At 44.7% G+C, this 16,385-nt stretch overlaps 1 protein-coding gene across 5 annotated transcripts in view; it reads right to left on the bottom strand.

Annotated features, from left to right (window-relative positions):
• NINL (ninein like) overlaps positions 1-10,003 on the bottom strand; it is a 170,654-nt gene extending 160,651 nt beyond the window's left edge. For all 5 annotated transcript variants that reach the window (XM_027621880.2, XM_027621882.2, XM_027621881.2 and 2 more), the window contains exon 1: positions 9,847-10,003. The gene's annotated coding sequence lies outside the window, so the exon portion shown is untranslated. The remainder of the gene's footprint in view (positions 1-9,846) is intronic.
• Between the last annotated feature and the right edge of the window lie 6,382 nt (positions 10,004-16,385).

Here is a 16,385-nt window from a genome sequence, read left to right as displayed (position 1 = left end):
AATGGCCAACAGACACATGAAAAAGTGCTCAACATCACTCATTATCAGGGAAATACAAATCAAAACCCCATGAGATACCACCTTACATCTTAACAAGTCAAGAAACAGATGTTGGCGAGGATGTGGAGAAAGGGGAACCCTCCTACACTGTTGGTGGGAATGCAAGCTGGTGCAGCCACTCTGGAAAACAGTATGGAGGTTCCCCAAAAAGTGAAAATAGAGCTACCATACGACCCAGCAATTGCACTACTGGGTATTTACACCAAAGATAAAAATGTAATAATCCAAAGGGGCACCTGCACCCCAATGTTTATAGCAGCAATGTCCACAATAGCCAAACTATGGAAAAAGCCTAGACATCCATCAACAAATGAATGGATAAAGAAGATGTGGTACATATATACAATGGAATATTATGCAGCCATCAAAAAATGAAATCTTGCCATTTGCAACAACGTGGATGGAACTAGAGGGTATTATGCTAAGCGAAATAAGTCAGAGAAAGACAATTATCATATGATCTCACTGATATGTGGAATTTGAGAAACAAAGCAGAGGATCATAAAAGAGAGGAGAAAATGAAACAAGATGAAACCAGTGAGGGAGACAAACCATAAAAGACTCTTAATCTCAGGAGACAACCTGAGGGTTGCTGGAGTGGAGGGGTGTGGGAGGGATGCGGTGGGATGATGGACACTGGGGAGGGTATGTGTTGTAGTGAGCGCTGTGTACTGTGTAAGACTGATGAATCACAGACCTGTACCCCTGAAACAAATAATAGATTATATGTTGATAATAAAAATAAATTTTAAAAAAAGGTGAGGATATTGAAACACTGAGAGTTTAAGTATTTACCCAAAATCACAGAGCTAGTAAATGAACACATATTGAGGTTTAACTCATAGTCAGAACTACCAACCTTTACATCCTGCCTCTTGCCTACTAATAATATCCAAACATACAAAGTGGTTTTGAATATTAAAAAAAAAAGTTTTTCCATGTATAAGTCAGGACTCTGAAATCCAGAATATATGGGGCAATGTCTCTTCCAGCTCTAAACCAAACCAGAAGGTCCTAATGTTCTACAAGAATTTTATATTAGTAAACCTAATTATAAGGAAAGAACACTAACTTGAATAGTCCCCAAAATTATAAAGCAATACTTCAACCAAACAATCCATATCCCAATCCATTTCTATTCACCTGCTATAAAACAATGAGATACCTTCTCTTTACCAGAACCAGGGTGTAACCTTTGTTTCATGTTGGCTATAAAGAAAATAAGAGAATAACACAACTGATAACATTTATTTAGAAAACCATGACAATCCCCCCTCATTATTGTCCCAACTTTCTCATCTGAAATTCCAGACATGCAATTAAGATATAAAGGTAAATGTTGATCTTCTCTGTTCTCTACACATATTTAAAAGTCCACAGACACTCTGAGAAACAAACTGAGGGTTCTAGAGGGAAGGGGGTGGGGGAAGGGGTTAGCCTGGTGATGGGTATTAAAGAGGGCACGTATTGAGTGGAGCACTGGGTGTTATACATAAACAATGAATCATGGAACACTACATCAAAAACTAATAATGTAATGTATGGTGACATAACACAATAAAATAAAATTTAAAAAAAAACCTTAAGGGAAAAAAAAAAAGTCCACAGAATCCAACAGTGGGTTGAAGATTCTGGGTTTCTACTTCTAAAGAATGAGCCTGGGGGCGCCTGAGTGGCTCAGTCCGTTAAGCGGCTGCCTTCGGCTCAGGTCATGATCCCAGGGTCCTGGGATCGAGCCCCGCATCAGGCTCCCTGCTCGGCGGAGAGCCTGCTTCTCCCTCTCCCTCTGTCTGCTGCTCTGCCTACTTGTGCTTTCTATCTGTTAAATAAATAAATAAATAAACATCTTAAAAAAAAAAAAAAAAAAAGAATGAGCCTGCTGTGAAGGTCAGTGTCAACAGCAACAACTCAATGGCCATAAAGCCGATTCAGAATTGCCAAGAACTAATAATCTTAAATGTAGATGAAACACGGTAGTCCAAGAACCAGGCCCTGGGGAAATCACCGTCCTTTGCTATTGCAGTTGCTTGAAGTCCATGCCAAACAAAATAAACTAAAATAAAATGTTGTAATCCTGGACTGATGCAAAATAACACTTAGGATGGAACCCTCTTCAAGTCTGACACACAGGCGGCTCAAGAGCTAAGGGAGACTTGACGCACTGCCACAGAAGTTTCCAACACTACAGTGACTGGTGGCCCCAGTGCAGAGAGGAGCTCAGGAGCACCAGGCTACTCCAAGTTCTATGAAACGCACCTGTGCCTGGCAGTCCCTTTGAGCATCCAGTGTACAAAATCAACCCCACCTTGACTCACCCCAGAACAGGAAAGAAATCTGGGAGCAAGTGCTAGGAGTCAAGAAACAGGAGCCTGGCCACACACCTGTCCTTCACTGACCTATGAGCTCAGGGTTGTCTGCTTAACGGGAATCAGCTCTTTGAATGATTATAGTATAAGAGTCTTTTTAAAAAGCTCTCCCATTTTAAGTCACAGAATTTCAGAGTTTTATTGTACCTTAAAGTTGTCTCGTCCATTACCTTAATAGACTTGGGAAGACATTCTCACTTAACAAATGGAGAAAACGAGGCACAAACATTTGGAGCCCAAAGACACTTCAAGAAACAGGCAGCACTAAAACTAGTATCTGTCCTGAGGTGAGACTGGGTGAGGGCCTCACACCGACTCATCTCCCTCATACACTCTTCCCATGGGGTCATTCCTAGGCCATCATTGGCTAAAAATCAGGTTTCCACTCCCTGAGACAGGAAACACACAGGAAGAGCAAGCAGTTTGGAGTGCTGGAGGTGAAGACAAATCCAGCTGGAATGTGTTGAGTTTGAAATATCTATGAGGCACGGAGGGGGAATGAGCAAAAGCAGCTGGACGTCTGGCCTACTATGAAGCATTAGGGAATGAAAACGCTATACGCAGGAAACTACTGGAAGGACTGTCTTTTCTCCCACCTCTTCAGACAACAAAGCCAGAGAAAATACCACAGTTCATCAAATCCAAGATGCCACTGATTCTAAAACCAATGACTAAAAAGGAAAAACTGTTGTCAAAATCTGAAACAATACTAAAATAGCATGGATTGCAAGATGCATCCCAAATTCGGACATTGTAACATGAAAAACAAAGGTATTTAGATTGCAGTGAATACAGAGTAGACATCTGTTTTTGTAACTTTTTAATTCTGATATAATTTCAAGTTTATAGAAAAGTTGCAAAAACAGTACAAAGAATTCCCAAAATACCCTTTACCTAGGGAGCTTCACCAGTTGTTTTCACTTTGCCCCATTTTGTGCATTGTATCATTTTCTTTCCCCACCCTTCTCCTTCATTCTCTCAGACTGTTTCATACTTTGTACCCTCCTATCTCTAAATATCTCAGTATGCACTTACCAAACTCAAGGACATGGTGACAACAGAATGATCAAACTCAGGAAATGTTACACTGATATAATACTATTGTCTATTCCATCATTCACATTCAAATTTTGTCCACTGTACCAATAATGTCCTTTATAGCTCTTCTACCCCTTTCTTGGCTCCATTCCAGGGTCAAGTAGCATATACAGGTGTCAGGTCCCTTTAGTCCTCTTTCAACTAGAATAGTTCCTCAGTCTTTGTGTTTCTTGACTTTGAAATGTTTGAAGAGTACAAAGGCCAGTTAGTTACTCTGTAGAACATCACACAAACAGGAGTTTGTCTGATGTCTCCACACAGAGAGTCAGGTTATGGGGGGAATACCCTCAGGGTGAGGTGGGTGAGGTAGTGTCCTTCTCAGTACCTCTCATCAAGAAGGCCCAGTGATGTCTCTTTACAGGTGACCTTAACTTTGATCACTTAGTTAGGATGGCATCCACAGCAGGGCAATTACCTTTTATAAGAATGTGAATTATGAGAATTTTTTTTAAAGATTTTATTTACCTAGGGGCGCCTGGGTGGCTCAGTCAGTTAAACATCTGCCTTTGGCTCAGGTCATGATCTCAGGGTCCTGGGATCGAACCCTACATCGGGCTCCTTGCTCAGTGGGGAGCCTGCTTCTCCCTCTCCCTTTGCCCCTCCCCACTGCCACTCTCTCTCTCTCTCAAATGAATAAATAAAATCTTTTTCTTCTTAAAGATTTTATTTATTTATTTGACAGAGAGAGTAAAGAGCAGGAACACAAGCAGAGGGAATGGGAGAGGGAGAAGCAGGCTTCCTGCTGAGCAGGGAGCCCAATGTGGGGCTTGATCTCAGGACCCTGGGATCATGACCTGAGCCAAAGGCAGACACTTAACAACTGAGCCACCCAGGCACCCCAATAAATAAAATCTTTTTTAAAAAAGATTATTTTATTTATTTATTTAGAGAGTACATGCATGTGGCGGGGGGGGGGGGTGTCAGAGGGAGAGAGAATTTCAAGCAGACTCTCTGCTGAGCACAGAGCCAGACTCAGTGTTTGATCCCAGGACCCCAAGATCATGACCTGAGCCAAAATCAAGAATCAGATGTTCAACTGACTAAACCACCCAGGAGCCCCAAATTATGAGAATTTTCAGTAGTAATATCTACAAACAACAAAGTCTTACTTTATGTATACAATGTGAAATAATAAAAATTCAAAAAGAATTTAAAATGTGTCAAGACCTGCTTAATTTTAAGCATTTTTGCTACAGAGCAGGCCTGGCTAAGTTTGAGTTAGGCAGGACCCCTGCAAACATCCTATTTGAAGCAGTTTTCTGAGGAGTGCTACTGGCAGTGAGAACAGGCCACTAATATAGATCGTGGGGTTTAGAAATTGGGCATCTAGGTTTCTGGCCAAGTCAGGAGGCAAACTCACTTGTTACTTCCCTTTATTTAGGTCCTTGGGGAGTAGTGACCTCACTGAAGTCGGACCACAAAATCAGTCAGCTGAATCCAGGGAACTAACTGGCTGAGCTACAGTCAGCCCTTAGGAACTGGCTTCCTTGGGGCAGAAGGTACTACCTTCCCTGTTATCACGGGGAGAATGAACTCTCAGTTTTTCCCCCATCCACATGGGGACACGCAGCCCCTGAGTATGCAGGGAGGAAGCTCATCTGTCCTGTAGTCTCTCCCCAGCTGGGGACTGGGTGGTACTGCCCACTCTTGCCCAGTTTTGTCCATGTTCATGAACACAGCCAAAAGCCTGGAGACCACATGGACTGGCAGTCCTAGCCCATCCCTCCTCGGGCCACCTGAGTAGAGCCAGGGCAGGTAAAGATGTTCTAAATACCTTGAGCTCGCCCTAGGGTATGGCAACTTGCTGTCAAATTCTGACTAAGCAGACCACTCTATTGATTTTTAAATAATGTGTAACTGTTTATGAAATTCCTGTGCCCTTAAGCTAAGCCCCATATCAGTGACGGTTTAATTACATTAGTTGATGTTGGTTCTTATGTATATGGTCTGATGCCATCTGTGACCCTGAGGGAGACCCCACAGGCCCCCGGTGTGAATGGCACTCCTAGGAGGTTGCCCTGGCAGGACCACAGGATGGCTGGCAGAGGCTACAGGCCCAATCCCAACATCAGACTCATCTTTTTAATGTTATTTCCTTGGGCATGCACACCCAGGATGTCTACCAATGCAAAACACAATTACACTTAACATGGAATTTGAGTTGCTGATTCCCTTACCTCTCACTTTACACATCTAGACAGATCGTGTCACAACTTTTTACCAGCACTGAAAACTCCTTTCTTTTTAATGGACAGAAATGATCTAGTCACTGAGGCAGTGACATATGGTAGAAATCCCACATGCTAGGAGGCATAGGATCTGCAGAGAGCCTATCCAGATCCTGGTGCCACGGGATTCTGAGCATAACCCCATCTTCGAGATGTGGACAAGAGCATGCCCTGGCGCAGCAGACTCCTATGAGCACTACGTGGAAGAATTTACCAAAAGCAGAAAACAGAGCCTGGTACATAGTGAGCGCACAATTTAAAAACAAATTACCAAAAAAATTTTTAAAGTTTAAAAAATTAAAAAAATAAATAAAATCAAATCACCAAGAGACAAGGGCTCCATTTCTGACAACCAGCATAGCCAGCGCACAAGCCATGCCGAGGGCCCAGGGGACACACTCCAGCTGTGTGGTGAGCCACACAGGCCTCTAGTGACCAGGTACACAAAGCCTGTGCTCCCATAGCCCCCATGCACCCTGCCTCCATGGAGTAGCAGCAGGGAAGTGTGGAGCCTATCACAGACCAAGGTGGGGTAGGCTCCCTTCCAGCTGGTGACTGGTTCAATGGGCCAGAAGACAATGACGCAGAGGCCACTGGGTGTGTTCCTCCTCATTCTTAGAGTCACAGAAGCCACCCTCCCTCTTCCTCCAGATGTGAGACAGCTACCACCAACATGACAATGTGCAAAAAAGGGGCAGCCTGGGCCCCCAAATACTGGTTCAGCCACTGGAACAACCCATCCTGAAGTGCTATACTTTCCTTCCGGACTTCCTTTCTGTTTAAGCCAAGACTGAGTTGGGTTTTCCATCACTGGTAGCTAAAAATATCCCAACTGATGGACATCCACAAATGTAAAATTATTAACTGAAAACTTAAAAAAACTAGACATTGTGAAGAATGACTTCCCTTCAGATCTTTAACAGTAATAATAAATGATGTTCACTTTGACAAACTCCCAACACACCAAAATTTTAACTTATTAACAAAGCAGATCCCAAAATAAAATAACTGGGTTATAAGAGCCTGTGTCACATCATAAAAGGATCTGCTGGTTTCCTCTCATGAAATACAAAATAAGTTGGGGTGCCTGAGTGGCTCAGTCAGGTAAGGCTTCGGCTCAGGTCATGATCCCAGGGTCCTGGGATCGAGCCCCTTGTCAGGCTCCCTGGCACACAGGGAGCCTGCTTCTCCCTTCCTCTCTGCTTCTACTCTTACCTCTGTCTCCCTCTCTCTCAAATAAATAAATAAAATCTTTGAAAAAAAAAAAAGAAATACAAAATAAGTCAATGCACAAAAGCTGGCATATGCCAGCGCTTCTCAAACTTGAGTGCATTAGAATTACCTAGAGGGTGTTGGTTTATTTGAGAAATAAATGATTTCAACTCAAGGGAGACCGTGTACCAGTCTTTGAGAAACAAGACGCCATTATGTTGAAGTTTAAGGAAGGACAATCCGGGGTTGAGGGAGACAGATGAGTACAACCAGGCAGCGCCAGCTACACGCTCTAACTTCACCAAGATTTTAAAAACACAGAACACCGTCCAAAAGACTCCCATTCCTGGGTTCACAGAAAGCAACATTCAAAATCCTTTGGTGGAAAAGTCTCACCAGGAGGCTCAAGGTTACCCTATGGATGGAGGGAGGAAAGCCTTCTGCTACTGCAGCCCTCCAAATAGCTCCAGGTAGAATCTGACCCAAAGTTTTGGCTTCCTGCTTGTGATTAACCAAATCTCTGGCCTTGAGCCTGAATTCTTAATTTGTACTTGAAGCCAAGGTCTCAGCTAAGCCCAAATCTTAAGCCTAGTTACAGCCACTGCCATTCAACCTTTTACAAAACGACCACGGAATTGAGAGCAAAGTGGCTGTGGCCCTGGAGTTGCCCCACCAGGTCAGAGGGCACTGTTCCCTCCAGTCAGGAGCCACACCATGCCCCTGACTGCCCCTCTGAAACTTCCAGCTCAAGGTGTGAGACCAGGACACTGTTTCTGCCTCCTCATTCTAGTCCTTTCTTGAGCCAGGCAAGGAGAAAGAGATCTAGCAGCCGCCTGCTCCTGGTAAAATCCAGAGGTAAGTGTCCAAGGTAGAAAGATTATGGTCAGAGGGATCTCTCACATGTCCAAATTTCAAACACCACATACGCCATCTTCCCCCAAAAAAGGAGCCCCCACCAACCAGTACTTAAAACCACTCACCATAAAAGGGCAGGATCTGAATACTTTGAAAACTTACAGTTAGAACTTTGCAACTCTTCTGTTACTCTATTTTCTACCACCAAATGTTCATGAGGACTAAGGACCACAACAAACGACACACTAACACTAAGGGATTTCCAACACGCTATTAGCAAATGACTGTCAGTTCACTCATCTCTGAACAGCCTTGTAAACCACAATGTATGAAGATAAATAAGGGTTAGAGAAAAAAACAGTTTTCCATCAAAGATTATATAAAGTCCTCAACTGAAAAAATGCTGAAACCCTACCTTTTGCTCTATAAAATGTTGTTTCTAATTTGATGATGTTAAATGTTATCTCAAGTTCCGGTTCTTCAGAGAAGGCCTGTTATTTCCTCATTCTGCAAAAATGTTTATCCTCTATTTTTTATTGAATCTGAACTATATATAAATACACAAGACCCATTTTTATTTGCTAGTATAGGACTAGTTCAATCTCTAATAGTTTAAGCCACTAATACAGATATAAATCAAACAGAAAAGGGACAGCATGGTAGTACATTACTTATCTGCCTTAGCACTTTTCTTTAATATACAGACTCTTGCACACAGTTCATAAAACTGTGAGGCTGCTCAGTGTTCTGTTTAACAAATTAATTTTAACTACCTTTTTTTAAGTTTTTTTAATATTCTGCTTTGAAATGTATTCTAAGTCCAATGTGGAAAACTTGGAAATCCCAGCAAAGGCCTCTAAGAAAAACACAAGGTCACCCATAATCCCTCCCTCCTACTTGACAGTGCTGGAGGTGAAACCTTAAGCATCACTTGATCTTCTCCAAGCCCTCCAGCTCCACAGTTCTTGCCCTGACACCCGCCCCCCGTCCACTGTTGGATGGCTTGGCCTAAGTCTCCAGAGCACGATTTATGAGTGTGAAACACCCAAAGAGACTGGACAGACTCCTATGTGGGATTTGTGACTGAGCCCACCGATGGGAGGAAAGGGATGATCCTGCTGAACAACTAGTACAACACATAAAACTTGCAACAGACTATTTTTAGTCCCTGAGAGTGGCATGTTATTTCAAACAATTTTCCCAAGTGCAAACTCGTGATACAACCAAAGGAAGCAGGTACATCCTAAAAAGTTTCTGTACGGAGGGATGCAATCTTAACATTCTGTGGATTAAGTGGCCTGCTCAGAGGAACCGGGCCTCGCGCTCTGCAGGTGAAGGGGGAGACTGAGGGACCTGGCACCGTGGGCGATCCAGGAGCCTGGGTGCCTGGCAGCCGCGCGCGTCCCTGGAGCGAAGTCAGCGGCCTCGGCTCATGCTCTCTACCCACCATTTAACCTCCGAGTCATCAGTGAGGACCACAGCCCTCGTCCCGATCCTGATCGCACGCCGGGAGTTTAGCGTCCAACTCAGCAGAGGGGCCAGAAAGCTGCAAACTCGTTGCGAGAACCACGCACACTGCAGGAACGGCAGCAACTGTAGGATCTGGTTTTCAAAGGTTTGGTGGAGCAGCTGGATTCCCGCAGGACACGTTCTTTTTAAGTGACCTCCCGCCCCGCCCCTCCCCCCCGCCTTCCGGGGTGACGGAAAAAAGCGGCCAGCACGTCAGGCTTACCGAACCTGGGGTCCCATACCCGGAGGCGAAGGGAGGACACGGACCCCGCGCAGGACCCGGTCCCGGGAGTCGAGGCTAGGGCGGGGGGTGTCGCGGGGTTCGCCCCCACGATCCCGCCGCGCCAACAGTCGCAGGGCCCCGGCCCCCCTGGTCCCCACCTGCCGACTGCCTGGGGCGCAGCCCGGGAGACCTGTAGCCTTTCTCCTCCGCTGCCCCACCCGCGGGGAGCGAGCCTGGGCCTGCCGCACGTGCGGCGGAGGGGCGGGCCCCGCAGCCCCGCCCCAGCCCCGCTCACCTGGGCTGTGGGCGCCTCGGGTGTCCCTCGCGCGCAGGGTACAGGGTCGCAAGCCAAGGGCGCTGGCGCTTGCGCGGGGAGCCCAAGACTCGTACCGCCGGCAGCCCTTTGTGTCTGGAGGCCCCGACGCAGCGTTCCTGCAGCGTCCAAGCGCCGCCTCCTTGTCCTCCCTGCGCCAGGCTCCGCGGGCCCAACCCGAGTGGGCGGGGCGTGTGGGCGCCATGTGGGCGGGGGCGTGCGGGCCCGGGAGAGGCGAGCAGGGGCGCGGGCGCCTCCTCAGTCAGTCTCCGTGGCCTGTCCTGGGAGTGTAGAGCTGCAGCTTTCTGTTAGCGACGTGCTCATACGTGGTTTGGCTGTTCACAGTCCTTACTCCAGCATCATCTTCTGGGAACACCCCGAGGAGGCAAGCCAGGTAGTAGTAATACCCCAAATTCGCAGGTGAAGGAACCGGAAGACACAAAACTTATGGTTCCTGTCTTCCCGTCATTTATGAAATCAAATATTTATTGAGCACGTACTAGTGCCACGCGTCGTCCCTGGGGCTGAAAATGGAGCAGTAACAATGCGGGGAGGGTGGGCCAAATAAAATACCTGCCCCTCGTGGAGTTTACACACCGGAAGACAATTTAAAAGCTTAAATGAGCGCGCCTGGGTGGCTCAGTCGTTAAGCGTCTGCCTTCAGCTCAGGTCATGATCCCAGAGTCCTGGGATCGAGCCCGGTGTCGGGCTCCCTGCTCAGCCGGAAGCCTGCTTCTCCTCCCACTCCCTCTGCTTCTGTTCCCTCTTTCGCTGTCTCTGTCAAATAAATAAAATCTTTAAAATAAATAAATAAAATCTTAAATGGAATATACAAAAATGTTAGTTATAAATGCCAAAAGAAGCAAATTAAGAGAGGAGTTTAAGGAGTGCAGGAGGTTGGGCCAGGGAAGTTCAGAGGAACGGTGACATTTTAAGTGAAGACCAAAAAGGGGTGAGGGTGGAAGACAGGCAGCAAGCTGGGGGAACAGTTGGCCAGGCCTTGAGTCTAGAGGATGCCCAGTGAGTTTCTTTGTGGCCAGGAAGAGTGGCAGAGTGAAGAGTGTGGTGTGTGAGGCCAAAAAGAAGTGAGAGATGGGCAGAGAGGTAGGTAGGGCCTTGCTGCCCCTTGTAAGGACTTGGTTACTACTCAGTGTTTAGTAGGGGGAACTTGTGGTTGGACTTAAAGTCGCTCTAATCACTGGGTGAGGGCAAGTGGGGAGAGAGCGAGCAAAGATTGAAGTAGGGAGACCATTAAGAAGTGATGGCAGTAATTGACTGAGAGGTGAAGGTGGCTTGGACCAGGGTGGAGGGGGTGAGGAGTGGTTAGATGAAGGATATTTGGGGTGGTCCGGCAGGTAGGAAGTGCGTCCATTTGGAGGTGGGTTGTGGGAGAGAGAAAGGGGGACTCCAAGGTTTTGGTGGAAGCAACCACAGTTACTCATTTTATGCTGGGTTCCTTCCATGCACAACCTTATTTTAATCCTCACAACGATCCCAGGCCATAGTTGTAAAATTGTCCTTTTACAGAGGCGGGAAATGAAGCTTAAGCATGAAATAACATACTGGGATCCATATAGCTCCCAGGTGCCAAAATCTGACCCCAGAACTTGCACATGCTCTGGCTGGACCCCGCTGCTGATCAGAGACCTCGGGCTGCATACCCCTTCCCCCTCCTCCTCTCAGTGCTCTCAATGCCACCACTGTCCTTCCAGTCATCAAATTAAGAGGCTTGTCTTCACTCCTTATCTTATAGGCTTCAGGGCATGGACCAGTTGCACTCTGGGTCCCTGACAGCAGTCCTGCCTGTCCTGTGGCTTCTCTGACTGTTCCTTCTCAATGCTCCCTTGTGGTTCTCCTTTTCTCTTCCCTAGATATTGTGACTGCTAGTTGTGATCTTGCATGAGGAAGGTGTAGGTGTCTTTATTTGGTAGGGACTCTACTTTAAAGGATGTGAGGATCTGGGGAAATGTGACTGGTGGGGAGGAGGCCGGATAAAAACTAGGCTCTGGGGAACAGGGTAGGAAAAGGAGGTGGGGGGCGGGAACCAAGGACAAGTGAAAATTGCAACTGCCTGCAAGTGGCAAACTCCACCTAGAGTGAAAGGCAACCAGGGGAGACTAGTAAGTGATGCTCACTTCATGCTCTGTGCTGTGAGGTTTTCCTGACCTGCTCTGAGTGAGGCTGGAACCCTTCTGATGTGCCTGGGACCCGTCCCAGCCAGTGCGGGGGCACAATGGCAGGCCACACCATGCAGATGTGGACTAGCTGGGGGATGCATAGCCAAGATCCTGACCAATTCCTTTATGATACTAAGTTCCTGGGGGTGCCTGCTGCAGTAGCAATAAAGAGTCTTTATTCAGAATGATCATGTACCCAGGTAAACATTCTATAACCCTAAGGAGAAAAAAAAGTGAATAACTGGGCTCAACTAGCAGTCTTCAACTCAATTGTATAAAAATATTCAGGTATCTTATTTTAAGCCTCACAGCCATTAAAATTATTTTTCTTAAAATAAATAAATATAAAAATGAATAAAATTATTTTCCTTAGGTTGTTTAAAGCAGGCTACTAAAGCATGCCCCCCCACCCCCACCCCACTTTTGTCTGTTGCTGTCCTGGGCCAACTGCACAGCTCCAACTACCTGCAGAGCTAAGACTTCTTCCCTAAATGTAGCAGCCATCACCACCTACTTTCCAGAAATGAAAAGTGTTCTGCGCACTTCAAAAGGTCTTTTAAGCCAGAGAAAAATGGGAGGACCCAACCCTGGGTGGCTGGGATCAGATAAGACAAGGAAGAAGATAGAGAAGAAAATGTGGGTTCAAGATGCCGGCAATAAACTCAGCTGGAAAAAACAGGCAGGAAGTGATTGGACCTGATATTTTAGCTGGGAAAGGTGGCCAAAGGGCCAGATATAGTTGGCATATAAAAAGAAGTAGTAGCTACAAACTAAATGGAGTTAGAGGCAAAGAGAAATGAAAACCAGAAGTTTCTCCAAGGTTATCTTGCTTAGGTGGAAGGTGAAGTTGCAGTGTTGCTCAGTGCCTTAGTGAGACATTAAGTGCGTTCCCCTCACCATGACTTGCTAGGGAAGTACTGAGTTATAATTGTCTTATAAACTAAGTATTGTGTATAATTAACCAGAGATGGGGCTCAGAAGTAAACTTCAGTGACCTCATTAGAAGCATATCATCTTACCCACAGCCTGGGTGTAGAAGAAAAACAGCAATAGGTCAGCAACTGAAGCTGGGAAAATCCTATTGGATAGTTCGTCTTATCCTACGGTCTCTCATCACATCTACTCATTTTGTTTCCAGAACATGCTTGATATCATGAGAGACTAAAGATGCAAGGGAAAGAAGAATCGTTACCTCTTCAGGACTCAGTGGGGTTGATGTGACCTTGAGACATGAGAGAGAAAAACCATGGCTCCAGAGTTCTGGATCATAAGATGTGCCTTATCATGTTAAAGCCACAGCCCCTGTCTCCCAGTATTTCTAATTGCATCTCTCTATTTGCTGTGACAGAATGACCTTAATCTTCCCCAAACTGGCTTCAATATGTATTCCTTTCCTCAAGGTCTTTGATGACTCCACATTCACTAGATGGTGGAACCCAGATTCATTGACCCGCATCCAGAATCCTTTAGACATCCCACCTCACCTTTCCAATTTCTCCTATCACTTGCATCATGAACCCCTGGCTCCGTGTATGAGCTGCCTCTTGAGAGTGTCCTCTGTGCTGTTGCCTTTGTGTTTTTGACATGCCTCGCCTCCTTTCTAACTACTCAAGTCTATTTATTCATCAGGGTTGTACTCAAATCTGGCCACTACTAAGAAGACCCCCACAGTGCCCATTGTTTACCCTACCCATTGACTAAGCAGTCCTGCTCTGCTGTGTGCCATTCATTCTGATGTCCGATCTGTTACTTAAGTCTTGTGTCTCTGTCTGAAGTTCCTCTGGTAGGTCCTTCTTGTTTGAGTTCCAATTAGATTGTAAATGCCTACACTAAGACATGATGGGTGGGGGGTGTAGTACAAAGCCTGGCAAAAGTAAGGATTCATTGTTTTATTGAATTTTAGTGTCAATTTTATGTTTCTGATGATCATTTCAATTAACGTGGAACGGAAAAGCATAGCTTTTCTCTGTGATATAAACATCCTAATTTTTCTTAAATAGCCTATCATGAAATTGCCATCTGTAAATTCCAGTGTGATGTAGGGAGTTGAGAAATGTCAGCATACCCTCGGATGGCTAGGCTTTGGCAGATGACCACAGAATACTGCATTTGTTTCACAGTGTTGTTAATTCACATTCATTTTCCACAGTCATTTCAATTCATAGTAACAACAATCACATGATTTAAGAAAGAACTCTGTTTTTTAATGGACTTTTATCCTTTAATGGAAACATGTGCCATATTCAGGTTCTTAGAACATTTCCTGGGAGTCATGGCTAAGTGCTGACCTCAGCACATTTAGAAAATACTTTCATTTGTGGATGTCGTTGCTTCATTACCCTTTGGTAAATGTTGACAGTTCACATATGCCCAGTTTAACTCAGTCTGAATATATTTGACCCTTTTAGTAAATTCCACTTTTCTTCTTTTAATAAGAATTTATTATTTTAGAATAATTTTAAATTTATGGAATAGTTGCAAAGATAGTGAAAAGTTCCCATATATCTCTCACCCAGTTTCCCTTAATATTAAGATCTTACACAACCATGGTTCAGTGATGAGAATCAGGTGATTAGCTACAAATGACACCACTGCTAGCTAAACTCCAGACTTTTTTTGATCTCAGCAATGTTTCCACTAAGGTCCTTTTTCTTTTCCAAGATCCCAATCAACATCTCAAATGGCATTCAGTCATTATGTCCCCTCAGTCTCTTCTGGTCTGTGACACTTTCCTAGACTTTCCTTGCTTTTCATGACCCTGACAGTTATGAGGAGCACTGGTTAGGCGTTTCACAGAATGTCCTCAGTTCAGGCTTGTCTGATGTTCTCTAATGATTTTGACTGGTGTTATGGGTTCTGGGAAGAACTACAGAGATAAAATGCCTTTCTCATAGCATCATATCCAGGGGTACCTGACATTCCCTGATCATTATTGATGATGTTAATCTTTTGGTTCATGTGGTGTCTGCCAAATCTCTCTACTGCAAAGTTGAAATTTTTTCTTTCCATACTCTGATCTTGGGAAGCAAGTTACTAAATCCAGCCTCCATTCAAGAAGGGGAGGACTAAATTCTACCTCTTACAGAGGGGAGGATCTACATATATTTTTTATTTATTCATCAATCATTTATTTACATCAGTGTGGACTCATGTATATTTACTTTATACTCTCAGTTATAATCTAATGCTGCATTATTTATTTTGTTGTTCACATTTTCTCAGCTTTGGCCATTGGGAGCTCTTTCAGATTGGTTCTGTGTCCCTTTGACATGCGCCATTCTTTTGTTTTTGCAACACTTCCTTAGATGTACCAGGCTTAGCTTATACTTTCTCTGCCTCAGCATAGTATCAATCATGTTTCCAAGGAACCGTGGTTCCTTTCACTGGAGAATGATAGTTAGAAACCAAGATCTAGGTGAAAATGTGCTCATTGCTATTGGGGATGTCACTGCTTCTTGGCACTCTGAGAGCATAGCTTTAGGAAATGTATGTAAGTATGCTGATCCATGTATACACACATAGTTACAAAATCTATCTATCTATCTGTCTCTTTATCTATGTATCTATTTATCTATCTCTGTCTACCTATTAAATTGATCATGAGTTTCTAGATCAAGTATTCTACCCTTGCTTCTTTGTAACTTCTTTTTTTTTTAAGATTTTATTTATTTATTTATTTTTTAAAAGATTTTATTTATTTATTTGAGAGAGAGAATGAGATAGAGCACAAGAGGGAAAAGGGTCAGAGGGAGAGGCAGATTCCCCGCTGAGCAGGGATCCCGATGTGGGACTCGATCCCGGGACTCCAGGATCATGACCTGAGCCGAAGGCAGTCGCTTAACCAACTGAGCCACCCAGGCGCCCCAAGATTTTATTTATTTATTTGAGAGAGAGAATGAGAGAGAGCACGAGAGGGAAGAGGGTCAGAGGGAGAGACAGACTCCCTGCTGAGCAGGGAGCCCGACGCAGGACTCGATCCTGGGACTCCAGAATCATGACCTGAGCCAAAGACAGTCACTCAACCAACTGAGCCACCCAGGTGCCCCTGTAACTTCTTTCTTTGATGGTAAGAAACCTGGCTCCTAATACCTACCATTTACTTACTTATTTCTTCAACTCTAGTATAGATGTAAATTACTTTCAGAATTGTTAATCCATACCCCTGTAAGAAACAATTTACAAGATTGTATACAGTGTTTAATGTACAATTCTTTAGGCTCACAGTTTCTAGTCAAAATACTAGTTTTCAAAGTTACTTGGGCCAGCTCCTTTTTTCCTTACCTCCTTCAGTGAGGTTATATCATACATTTGTATTACAGTTAGATTCATTTGTCACAGTCTGCT

The sequence above is a fragment of the Zalophus californianus genome, chromosome 8 (genome assembly GCF_009762305.2).
Source record: "Zalophus californianus isolate mZalCal1 chromosome 8, mZalCal1.pri.v2, whole genome shotgun sequence".
Classification (NCBI taxonomy): Eukaryota; Metazoa; Chordata; class Mammalia; order Carnivora; family Otariidae; genus Zalophus; species Zalophus californianus.
The sequence above is the reverse complement of the archived record's forward strand: the minus strand, read 5'-3'. Positions and strand labels throughout refer to the sequence as shown.